Here is a 13,585-nt window from a genome sequence, read left to right on the forward strand (position 1 = left end):
ACTCTATTATTCTTGCTTGGAGAATCTCATGGACAGAGGTGCCTGGCAGACTATAGTCCACAAAGAGCTGGACATAACTGAGCAAATAATGCTTTCACTTCTCATATGTGTGTGTGTATATATATATTATATTATAAATATATATTATATATATATAATACATTCTTTTTCAGCTTCTTTCCATTATAGGTTATTGCAAGATATTGAATATAGTTCCCTGAGCTATACAATAGGTCCTTGTTGTTTATTTTGTATATAGTGATATATATTTGTTAATCTCAAACTCATAATTTATTCTCCCCTCTTTGCCCTTTGGTAACCATAGTTGTTTTTTTTTTTTCTATGTCTGTGAGTTTATTTCTGTTTTATAAAGAATTCATTTGTATAATTTTCTTAGATTCCACACATAAGGGATATCATATGATATTTGTCTTTCTCTAGAGTTTGACTTTCAGTTCAGTTCAGTTCAGTCGCTCAGTCGTGTCCGACTCTTTGCGATCCCATGAATCACAGCACGCCAGGCCTCCCTGTCCATCACCAACTCCCAGAGTTCACTCAAACTCATGTCCATCGAGTCGGTGATGCCATCCAGCCATCTCATTCTCTGTCGTCCCTGTCTCCTCCTGCCCCCAATCCTTCCCAGCATCAGAGTCTTTTCCAGTGAGTCAACTCGTTGCATGAGGTGGCCATAGTATTGGAGTTTCAGCTTTAGCATCAGTCCTTCCAATGAACACCCAGGATTGATCTCCTTTAGAATGGACTGGTTGGATCTCCAGTTGCAGTACAAGGGACTCTTAAGAGTCTTGCCCAACACCACAGTTCAAAAGCATCAATTCTTTGGTGATCAGCTTTCTTCACAGTCCAACTCTCACATCCATACATGACCACTGGAAAAACCATAGCCTTGACTAATATATATATATAAACCACATTTTTTTTATCCTTTCATTGTTGATGGAAATGTAGGTTTCTTTCATATCTTGGCTATTGTAAATAGTGCTGCTATAGGATGCATACTAATTCTTTATTGTGGAGACTGTCCTTTGTCAAATGTATGGCAGCATCCTTGAACCCACCCACCAGATGTCAGTAACACACTTAACCTGTGCCAACTAAAAACATCTTCAGACTTTTCTTGCCAAGTATTTCCTAGAGCTTAGTGGGTAGGAAAAATAAGCCCCTTGTTGCAGGAAGGGAGAGCAGAATCTGTTTAATGGGAGGTCCTTCTGGAGGCAGGAGATAGACCTCATGACCTTCTTATGTCATAGATGGACAGCACTAACATCCCAAAGCTAATCTAAAGTAAATGTACTTTGTTGTCTATCCATTTTAGTTCCAAGCTACTTTCCAAATGAAAAACTGCTCCATGCCTTTCCCTTTTTTGCAATTTACAACAAGTAATGAACAATTTTAAAAATTTCTTGTAAGTTATGGGAACAAGAAAATATGCTAAGTTTCATTCCTAGAAGGTGATTTTACCAATAGATTCTTTACCAACTGAACTATGAGGAAAGCCCACAAGGTGACTACTTGTCTTTAATAAGACAATGTTTTAACAAATCTGCCTAAAAGTGTGCTGTGAAGCAACAGATAGCAAGACACAATTACCTTTGATGTGACTATAAATGTTTTATCCATTTTCCCTGGATATGCTCATCCTGACATCTAAGTTTTCCATCTCTTCCAACTCCAACCCAGCCTTACTAAACCTAAAAAGTTATGTTCAAATGAAAACCATTCTCTCAGCTGCAGTCCTAGGTCTTTGCTCACCAGGACCCTTATCATAATTCTGTGTTGTCTTTCATTCAGCTCCAAATGAGTAGGCTGACTATGAGCTTCACATTTAGAGAGACCTGTTTGCTAATGATGCCTTGATCATTCACAAATTGTGTGCCCTCCAGCAAGACATGTAGCCCTCCCAGGTCTGGTTTGTGGTGAGTGATGATGCTTAGTAGGCTATGGCCAAGGCCTTCCCTGTGTGAGGATATTGAAATGATATTCACTTCTAGAGTTCATGACCACCTGCCTTAGTAACTGTCTAGATTCTAAAGCAACACCTAAAGAGGCTTCTTAGATGCCCGAGAAGATGACAAAGCATTGGGACGAACTGAGCCCTCCAAGTAAGTGAGACTGGACATTAGCCACAAACTTGAACTTAAGTAATAACATACATGTCACATTGAAATGAAAACTCTAGAAATTCTAATATGAGCTCTGAGATTATGTTTATTGTGACTCTTCTGGGAATCATAGTTCTTCTGGGAATTCCCCCTAGCCAAAGAGTTGGAGGAACTAGGACTTGTCTGTTTCAGATCTCCCATACTTACCTTGAGTTCAACTCCTGTCTTCAATGTGACTTCATTATTTCCTTTTTACTGGTCGCAAAGGAAATCTTAAGGTTTTACTCATGGAGTTAAACCCATTTTTTCCCTTAATAACTGTCTTTGTTGATTGATTTCCATAGCAATTTGTTTCCTTTAAAAAATTCCACACAAGGCCACTGTTCCCTTTTATGGATTAGCCTCAGAATAGACTCTTTTTATTTACTAGTTCTGCAGCTTTGAAAACTGACGACTTTGCTCTATAACTAGGTTCTCTTTCTCTCTCTTTCATTCTATGTCCCTCTCCATTTTCCATTCCTCACTTTTCCTCTCTCTTTTTAATTAGGTAAACAAATTATTTTTCTAAGATACAGAAAACTATATGAAAGTCATCCGAGTAACATGAACACTACACTTATACCTTTCTAAGAAAGCTTACTCCTTGGAAGAAAAGTTATGACCAACCCAGATAGCATATTAAAAAGCAGAAACATTACTTTGCCAACAAAGGTCCGTCTAGTCAAGGCTATGGTTTTTCCCGTGGTCATGTATGGATGTGAGAGTTGGACTGTGAAGAAAGCTGAGCACTGAAGAATTGAGGCTTTTGAACTGTGGTGCTGGAGAAAGACTTGAGAGTCCCTTGGACTGCAAGGAGATCCAACCAGTCCATTCTAAAGGAGATCAATCCTGGGTGTTCATTGGAAGGACTGATGCTAAAGCTGAAACTCCAATACTTTGGCCACCTCATGTGAAGAGTTGACTCACTAGAAAAGACTCTGATGTTGGGAAGGATTGGGGGCGGGAGGAGACGGGGACGACAGAGGATGAAATGGCTGGATGGCATCACCGACTCTATGGACATGAGTTTGAGTGAACTCCAGGAGTTGGTGATGGACAGGGAGGCCTGGTGTGCTGCGATTCATGGGGTTGCGAAGAGTCGGACACGACTGAGTGACTGAACTGAACTGAAATGAAGAAATCCTAAAATCAGTACCTTATTCTCCTTCAAAGTAAGATGAGAACCTTAGTAGATTTAGTTTTCCTCTCACTTTCTTTCTCAAGCTCTGTGTCTTGTAACTACATCTCACTCCGATGTTAACTTCCCTCAGTATTACTGATATTTGTGGTTGATAAGATCTTGACATATTTCCATATTTTTGCAATCATCTTGCCTTCTTTTCTCATGTGACTTCTTGTTTGAGCCCAGGCTTTCCTTCTGAATTTATTTTTCTTCTTGCTTCAAGTACATGATTTAGTATTTCTTTCAGAGAGAATCGGTGAGTTGTAAACTTAGTCTTTATTTCAGGGGTTACTTTTTAACCATTTAATTCTTTCCCACATTCACTCAGGATGGGCTTCCCTCATGGCTCCGATGGTAAAGAATCTGCCTGCAATGTAGGAGACCCAAGCTTGATCCCTGGGTTGGAAAGACTTTCCTGGAGAAAGGAATGGCTACCCACTCCAGTATTCCTGTCTGGAGAATTCCAAGGACAGAGGAAACTGATGGGCTATAATCCATGGGGTCACAAAGAGTTGGACATGACTGAGTGACTAATATTACTTTCACGTTCATGTGGGTGAGGTCACATCATCCATAGTCTTCTTTCATGAGTCCCAAGATTTAAAGAGTGTTCCCTGAAGATGTGAAGATGAACTAGCCCCATGCCTGTTTCCCCCATATCATCTTAAGGATGCATGGCCTAGTTGGAATTAGATCTCTTTAGATTCCATTAGCCTTGTAGGCATGCTTAAAATGGGACAGTCACATCACATGACAGCAAGAGTCCTACTAAGTGGAGACGTATCTCAGCAAGTTTCCCAGACCTCTCTTGTGTTCCTGCTTCCACAGGGCTGGAACAGAACATTCTGCTTTCCCAGCAGCCTCCACCACCCTCCTCAATCTCTCCTGTTATTGCTTTGCTTCTAGACTACTCCCTGTCCCAAGGGAGGCTGATCGCTTGAGTTAGTTTGTCTCTTCCTTCTGCTGTCCTTGGAAAGCCTCTTCCCTCTGCTAGCGTTTCAGGGATCAATTGTTCTTTGGCAGAGAAGGAGACTTGATGACAATGAAGAGTTTCCATTTCTTCTTCCTGCAGCTGCTGACCCAAGAGTACAAGCCAGACTGCGCACCTCCTTGCAGGAGAGAAAGCAGCGTGAGCCCCAAAGGTTAAACAAATTAACTCCCTCCATCACCTGAGCAAGACAGAGGCCAGGGATGTCTTCTTCCTACTGGGCCCATCTGATGAAAATGGGCAAACTTATTTCCTTGCATGTACAGATATTATGCTGCACAATTCTCTGTGTCTGGATACACGTATAGAAAGGTTACCCCTTACTGATGGACCAATTGGTCTGTACGTTTTTATGGAAGAGCTAATGACAAGCAGAAGAAGCTATACCTTTTGGTTGACAGGATGATAAACTTAAAAGAAAGAGAATACAATCTCTTCACGGAAGTTACTGCCAATATTTTTCTCCTATTTAAGCAGAAATGGAAGAGTTTTGCAACATCTCTTTTTTTCCCCAGGTATTTTGTTGATTGCTCTTTCTTTCAAACAGTAACCTCAGTACCAGCTGAATGAAAACCAAATATTTTCTCTGGTTCCCAAGTACTTCATCTGCCTCTCTTCTTCTCACTGTGTCTTTTCCAGAGCATCCTGGATGAAGGGTATGGGAGAGAATGTGACCCAGTGTACTGCCAACTAAGTGCTGAGGTACAAGCAATTAGATGGGCCTACAGCAGCTCTTTCTCTGGGGTGCCTTTTTCGCTTTGGGGAAAAATGCTTAAGACTAAACTTGAAACTGAAAAGAAAAGGAAATCCTAACATAAACATCACTTCTCCATTACAACTCATTTTCCTTTCCCTACTTCTCTCTAGTAAACACATGCATATTCACTTAAAACCACCCTGTGTTCCAGAAGTGAAGACATGCTTAGGAAAGTTTGAAAATTCAACATCCTGTGACCTCTGCCTTCATTGCTGTGTAACTGCTGGCGAGTCATGGTTCTTTAAAAATGGGGTGAGTATTTCAATGATTAATGAAGGCTTTCTTGACTGGCAGGGGACCTTACCCAGATGCTAATAAAATTTTCCACCTACATCTTCATTTTAGAATGAAAATAGTAGAGAAAGGAAAAAATATGCAAGTGCATGCAGATTTTTTAAAGCTCATTGCTTTTGGACACATTAAGGATTTGTGTAATCATGCTGATTGCCATTATTCACTTGACTGTTTTTCAATGACTAAATCAAACTTTTGTTGTGAACTTGGATTTGATCTCTTTGATACTCACAAATGGATTGCAAAGTATATATCATATTTTTCAGAGTTTCGTTATGTTGTACTTTCAAAGGGTGCTTTGTTGAGTACCAGTCTCTCACTGGTAAGTTATGAACTACCACCATCCCTGAGAGTACTCTGGTTCTGCAACTAATGTCCTATCTCATGGGTCCCAGCATGTTAAATTTTGCTTAAATGGCCATTACAACTTTGATTTCTCATCTTATTGCACAAAAGACACTAAATTACAGGGTTCTCTTAGAGGAAGAAAAGAGTTGCCTTCAGAGCTTCCTGGTGATCATGAAACCTCTAGAGACTGTGCTCACCTCCCAGCTGACCATCAGAGGTAGCAAAGCTGTTCTTTCCCAGTTTTCTCACTTTCTCTTTTAGTCACCAACTCCTATCTACCACACTCACCCTAACCCTTGGACACATTTTCCTACTTCTTATTTTCCTGGAAATGGCAACCCACTCCAGTGTTCTTGCCTGGGAAATCCCATGGAGAGAGGAACCTGGAAGGCTACAGTCAATGGAGTCGCAAAAGAGTCAGTCATGACTGAGCGACTAAACCACCACCACCATTTCCTTGGAGAAACCAGTGTTAATGCAGAAGTCAGTCTATTTTCTTTCACCTATAATAGAACTTTGCTTATTGGGTGGCTGCCATTAACTGTACACCCATATCTCTTCTATTTTCCTGAGCTCAGAACTAGATTGCATTTATCAGACTCCCTTGCATTCTTTGTGACCGTGATTGAGCACTAATTAAGGAAATTAGGAGGGTTATTTCCTCTCATTTGTGCTTTTTAAGTGTGTTTCTTTTTGGTTGACTGGAGTTGGGAACTCCATGGTAACTGTAAGCACCAGGTTTACAATTGGATAGCTGTTCTCATTCTGGATGCCTTGAATGACCTCATGAAGCAGAGTTTCACCCCTCACTATTCACAGACCTGAAATCATCCTGGGACATTAAGTGATTTAGAAATAAACTAAATGTTACTATGTAGAGTGGGCTTCCTTTGTGGCTCAGTGGTAAAGAATCCACCTGCAATGCAGGAGACTTGGGTTTGATCACTGGGTCAGGAAGATCCCCTGGAAAAGGAAATGGGAACCCACTTCAGTATTCTTCACTGGAGAATCCCATGGACAGAGGAGTCTGGCAGACTACAGTCTAGAGGGTGGCAAAGAGTTGGGCATGACTGAAGTGACTATGAACAAAGCTAGTGGAGGTGATGGAATTCCAGCTGAACTACTTCAAATCCTAAAAGATGATGCTGTGAAAGTGCTGCACTCAATATGCCAGCAAATTTGGAAAACGCAGCAGTGGTCACAGGACTCGATAAGGTCAGTTTTATTCCAATCCCTAAGAAAAGCAATGCCAAAGAATGCTCAAACTACTGCACAATTACACTCATCTCACACGCTAGTAAAGTAATGCTCAAAATTCTCCAAGCCAGGCTTCAATAATATGTGAACTGTGAACTTCCAGATGTTCAAACTGGTTTTAGAAAAGGCAGAGGAACCAGAGATCAAATTACCTACATCCATTGGATCATAGGAAAAGCAAGAGAGTTCCAGGAAAACATCTATTTCTGCTTTATTGACTATGCCAAAGCCTTCGACTGTGTGGATCACAACAAACTGGAAAATTCTGAAAGAGATGGGAATACCAGACCACCTGATCTGCCTCCTGAAAAATCTATATGCAGCTCAAAAAACAATAGTTAGAACTGGATAAGGAACAACAGACTGGTTCCAAACTGGGAAAGGAGTATGTCAAGGCTGTATATTGTCACTCTGCTTATTTAACTTCTATCCAGAGTACATCATGCAAAATGCTGGGCTGGATGAAACACAAACTTGAATCAAGATTGATGGGAGAAATACCAATAACTTCAGATATGCAGGTGACACCACCCTTACAGCAGAAAGCAGGAAAGTGAAGAGGACCTGAAGAGCCTCTTGATGAATGTCAAAGAGGAGAGTGAAAAAGTTGGCTTAAAACTCAATATTCAGAAAACTAAGATCACTGCATTCAGTACCATCAGTTCAGTTCAGTTCAGTCGCTCAGTCGTGTCCGACTCTCCACGACCCCATGAATCACAGCACGCCAGGCCTCCCTGTCCATCACCAACTCCCGGAGCTCACTCAAACTCATGTCCACAGAGTCAGTGATGCCATCCAGCCATCTCATTCTCTGTCGTCCCCTTCTCCTCCCACCCCCAACCTTTCCCAGCATCAGAGTCTTTTCCAGTGAGTCAACTCGTCGCATGAGGTCAGTCCCATCACTTCATGGCAAATAGATGGGGAAACAATGGAAACAGTGAAACACTTTATTTTGGGGGGCTCCAAAACCACTGCAGATGGTGACTGCAGCCATGACATTAAAAGACACTTGCTCCTTGGAAGAAAAGCTATGACCTCCCTAGATAGCATATTAAAAAGCAGAGACATTACTTTGTCAGCAAAGTTCATCTAGTCAATGCTATGGTTTTTCCAGTAGTCGCGTATGGATATAAGAGCTGGACTATAAAGAAAATTGAGTGCCAAAGAATTGATGCTTTGGAACTGTGATGTTGGAGAAGACTATTGAGAGTCCCTTGGACTGCGGGAAGATCAAACCAATCAATCCTAAAGGAAATTAGTCCTGAATATTCATTAGAGGGACTGATGCTGAAGCTGAAACTCCAATACTTTGGCCACCTGATACGAAGAGCTGACTCATTTGAAAAGACCCTGATCCTGGGAAAGATTGAAGGCAGGAGGAGAAGGGGATAACTGAAGATGAGATGGTTGGATCACATCACTGACTCGATGGACGTGAGTTTGAGTAAGCTCTGGGAGTTGGTGATGGACAGGAAAGCCTGGCGTGCTGCAGTCCATGGGGTCACAAAGAATCGGACACGACTCAGTGACTGAACTGAACTGAAGTAATTTAGCAAGAATGTTATGTGGAGTGTTTCATAGTTGGGCTTTTTGTTACTTCAGCCTAGTATACACACAAAAATGTATGCTTTAGTGCCCCCTTCAGCTGAATTTGTATTTTATTATTTGGCCTTCTGAAAGCCTTCAAGGTCCAATGAAACTTCCTGCCTAAGGTGGGACCCTGATGATGGTGAAAGTGAGGTTCTGGACTTGAAGGTTTGTGCTCAGCAATGAGCAACCATAAATAAAATACCAAGTACAAGTAAAGCATATCTATTATTCAGTTCACAGCAAAAATTTTAACCTCTTTTCATAGGTGAATCAGTTGAAAATTAGGGAAGTTGAATAATTTTCTCTCTGTGCTGGCTTCAGGTGTGGGTTGATGTAGGAATGAACTGTCAACATTTCATAGGTCTTGCCTGTTTAACAGCTTGGTTTGAAGCATTATTTTCTGATTCCCTTTCCAAGAGTCAGGTATCTGGAAACCTGGACTTGGCACCAGTGTGCACCCCTGATGCCCAGGGAGAGGCATGATCACCTGGGCTATTATCAAGAGTAGTTGTCCAGGGCTGGATCATCGCATTCAAATTGGGACAATGAAAAGGGGCACCAAGATGGATGGGCCAATGGGCAAAGGCGTAAGGAATTGAGAGAACTGGCTGATGAGGATGCCCAGAGTGGGAGATGGGGAGCTGACCCAAGAACAATGAAGCATCTGATGATGCAAAGCCAGGTCCTGGGCAATTCATTCCTTTCCTCCTTCCTTCCTTCCTTCTCACTTTCCTTTCTTCCAATTTCCTTCTTTCTTTTATCCTCTCTTATTGACTAGGCCATTCTACATACTAGACATTATATGCAAGCACTGTTATTAAAAAAATAAATAAGACTCATTTCCCTCTCCTTAAGGGATTCACCGTTTCATGGGGGAAAGTGACTTGAAAATGGACAATAACTCAGTATGGTAAGTTGTAAGGATCAAGTGATAAGGAAGCAAAGAGGAAAGACCTTTAACCCTGCCCTTAGGCTGCTCTTTCAAAATCCTTGACACATGTCTCTCCATTTCAGACATCAGCCTTCTTCTTGCTTTTTGTGTTCTGTAACTCTCACACAGACTAGAATCTTGAAATGTGTCAGACCCTCACGGTAAACTCAACTCTCCAATTAAAAAAAAAAAAAGCAAATAGCTAAAAAATTAAAAAAGAAAAAAGAAAAAAAAGAAAACTTTAAAGAATCCAGCATCTGAAGTGTTTTGCCCTGGACACTCTCCTCAGCCCCCTGGAAGAGGACTGCCCTCCCACTCAGAGTGATGTCCTATTTGAGTTTGGTAATACAGAGCCAAGGTCAGTCTGGTGTTTCTCACTTGACAAATTCTCATCTGTCAGGAGATGCTAAAGGCACCACTCACAATCAAATGTACCCCAAGGCCATCAACTTTTAAAAATCAGCCATTGTTTACCAAGTTCTGTCAACCAGAATCGGGTATTTCTTGCATTTGTTTGTTTGAGGAAGAAGTTATTTTGCTCTCTTTAACCACCCGCCCTGCAAAAAAAGGAGAAAGTGTTTAAACAAACAAAGTTCACAAAAGAGTCCTCCTCCTTTAGTTGAGGGAGGTCAGTCGTTCTATGCTATGGTACATGAAATTGACTTGGTCAAAACAATGAATATAAAGACACACAGATAGCAGTTTTGACCGAACACATATGCTTTCAAACCCTCTTTTTTCAAATACTCTGTGAGGACCTTAATTTGTTTTAAGGGTGCTTTGTAAACTATAAAACAACTTTTAAGATATTTTATTGTATTTCATTCTTATCCCAATCTGGTGAGATGGGTAAAATTATTTGCATTTTATGGATGCTAATTGGTGTCCAGAGGACTTTAAAAACTGTCCAAAGTTTCTTAGTCAGAAGATAGATAGATGAGATAAGATAGAATTGGGTTTATCATGACTCCTAGCTCCATGAATTCTCTATTAATCTAGGATTGTGTAGCTACAACTCTCTTTCCTCCAGGTTCAGACAGCAGGGGCCATCAGTGTGGGACTGGGGGAGTCGGCAAATGCAGGTGGGGGAGACCTGGAATCTCAGCCTAACTCCATGTTCTTTCATGTGTGGCTTTGGAACTAAATTGTCCAAATCTAAGACACGCTTGGGTTAGTTGCATTGCACAGAACAGTCCACACAGAAAACCAATGCAAGTGTCACCACAAAGAAGATAACCCAACCATTAGGAAATATAGACAGGATAACTCTAAAAAGACCAGATTTGATTTCTAAAGATGGGGTGGAGCCCTTAGAAGGGGCCAGTTTCCAAAAGAGTCCACTTCACCCCTCTTGCATGCTCTGGCAAACCTTAAAAAGGAATTTTGGTTTTGTGATTATTTGGAATATAGAACTCGTTGCTCATGGAAGGCCCTAAACTGCCATTTTTCAGCTTTCTGTGCAGTATGACAACTTTAAAAGAAAAAGCGTTAAAACCCCAACAGGGTATTTTAATTTGGGGTTTCTCAGTCTTAGCACTATTGAACTGAGAGAGCGGATAACTCTTTGCTGTGGGGGCTGCCCTGTGCATGTGGGGTGATCCCTGGCCTTGGCTTCTACCCACTAGACTTCAGTAGCACCCCCAGCTGTGACAACCAAGAATATCTCCAGACATAACCAAATGTCCCCCTATGTACAAAATCACCCCTTATGGAGAACCACTGCTTTAATGATTCTCAAGAGAGGACACTTCTTTGCTTTCTTGTTTCTTTTAATGGTCTGGAAGACATTAAAAATATCACATGCTTTAGCCTTTGTTCAGGAAACAGATTTTGGATTCTTTGTAGCTTTCATGTGATCCCCGCCCTTTGGTTAGGACAATCAATCAATAGTCAGATTCTTTCATTGTTAGAGGATGTCAAGCTTGTTTTTATTTGCAGATCTTGAGAAAATATACTATGGCCTTAGACTATGGAGTGTGAATCCTCAGATTACCATATTTCAATCATTTGACCTTGAAGTTAATCTCTCTGGATACACATTACCATATCTAACACTTTGAAGAGTTATTTTAAGAATTCAGTGAAGCAATACAAAAAAACTGTCACATATAGGTGTCACATACAGGACATTCAGTTCAATTGTAATTTAAGAGTAAACAACCTATTTTTTAGTATAGATATGTTCCGTGTGATCTTTAATGACCTAGTTCCATGCAATATTTAATGGCCTGTGTTCAATGATAGCTGTGGACTTAGAAGTAGAGAGAGTCACTTGAAAAAATCAAGCGCAGCTCCTATCTTTAAAGCAAATAGATATTTAAACCAACCAGGACAAAGAGACATCTGGAATCTTCCTAAAGTGTCATGTACGAACACCTCAAACAGTTCACAGCTTCTTATTTTTTATTTCTTCCTCATTATTCAGAAGTTCCACTAGTCAAGTGACATCGTTTCAACTTTGTTTTGCTCCTTTGTAATTGCTTACAGTAAGGATGTATGGATTAAAAAAAAAAATCAGGAAACAACCTTCCAAATATTTTGAGGATATGAGTAAAATCAAAGTTCAGGTAGGAAATCAGAAAGGGCTGCATTCAGATCCCCATCTGTCATTTACCAACAGGGTGAGCTAACTGGAATTTCATAACCTCTCTGATCTCAGTTTCCTCATCTACAGAATAGCATTTCCTACTCAACAGGGTTGATGCCAGGGTAGAATGAGGACATGCATTTGAAAAGAACTTTGCAAATAATGCTTGAAAGAGCTAGTTTGTTTTCCTTCTTTGCTTTCCATTCCTTCCTGTCTCTCTAACCTAGATGAAATAATTTTGATTTTTAAACCCCTCTGAAAAGAAATAGCTGACTACAACTAAAGAATCTTGAGGCAGTTGTAAAATAACTTAATAGCTTTTTACAACTGTGTATTCCATAGTATTTTTTTCATTTGGTGAAATTTTAACTGTTAATGTTTTTGGCATTGTGCTTTGTATAAAATTTATTAAAGAAAAAGAAAAAAAAGAATGGAATTAACGGAAAATCATGACTCAGTAGTTTAAAAAAGATAATTAGAGAGACTTGACAGGCTTGTTAATCAATTTTCAGATAAAATAGCATAAGCTTGGAGTCACTCAGACCTGTTTTGAATCTTGTTGCATCACCTTGGGCAATAGCCTTGGGCAATACTGAGCTTTCCTGAGCTCATTTCATTCTTTGATAATTACCACAAAATATTTACTTCTCTTCACTGCTGTGAGAAACAAATCATTGACACATATGATGATTTTTTTGTAAGCCATAAATCAGTATGGAAATGTTGGCCAGAAATACTACTACTACTTTTGGTAAAAATAAAAGAAATTGCATCTCAGAGTTCAGAGCCTCAATCACGTCAATCAGTTAAGCTGATTGTAAATTGCAAAGCACAATGTAGAAGAGACTTAGTTACTGTGTAATAGTCATTCTCCCTCTCTGTTTTACTAGCAAACACCCAACTTTATGGGCTTCCCTGGTGCTTAGTGGTAAAGAATCTGCCTGCCAATGCAGGAGACACGAGTTCCATCCCTGGGTTGGGAAGATGCCCTGAAGAAGGGAACGGTTACCCACTCCAGCATTCTTGCTTGGGAAATACCATGGAGAGAGGACCCTGGTGGGCTACAGTCCATGGGGCTGTAAAAGAGTCAGACATGACTTAGGAACTAAACAACAACAACCCAACTTTATTCAGGGCAGAAATACACACAGCTAAAGGATTTGTCTTCCCAGCCTAGTCTGCAGCTCTAAGTGGCCAGCAAGATATAAATCCAAGCAAGTCAAGCCATTGGTGATGGGGTGGGGGTGGTATCGTCCAAGAAGGCTCTGAGGCTGACTCAGCTGAGACATGTGAGAATCTGAACTTCTTTTTCTCCATGACTGGAATGTGGATGGGATGGTTAGAAACTGTAGCTGATATCTTATGAAGTGAACATGAGGATAAAAGCTATATCCTAAAGAAAATGGAAAATTAAAAGTTTCAGATTAAGTTTCTGATTACCTCGGAGCTATCATACCAATCCCAAACTACTTTTCTATGTAATACATAAAC

Source organism: Moschus berezovskii, chromosome 11, assembly GCF_049115385.1.
Source record: "Moschus berezovskii isolate FMDL1 chromosome 11, NW_MosBer_1.0, whole genome shotgun sequence".
Classification (NCBI taxonomy): Eukaryota; Metazoa; Chordata; class Mammalia; order Artiodactyla; family Moschidae; genus Moschus; species Moschus berezovskii.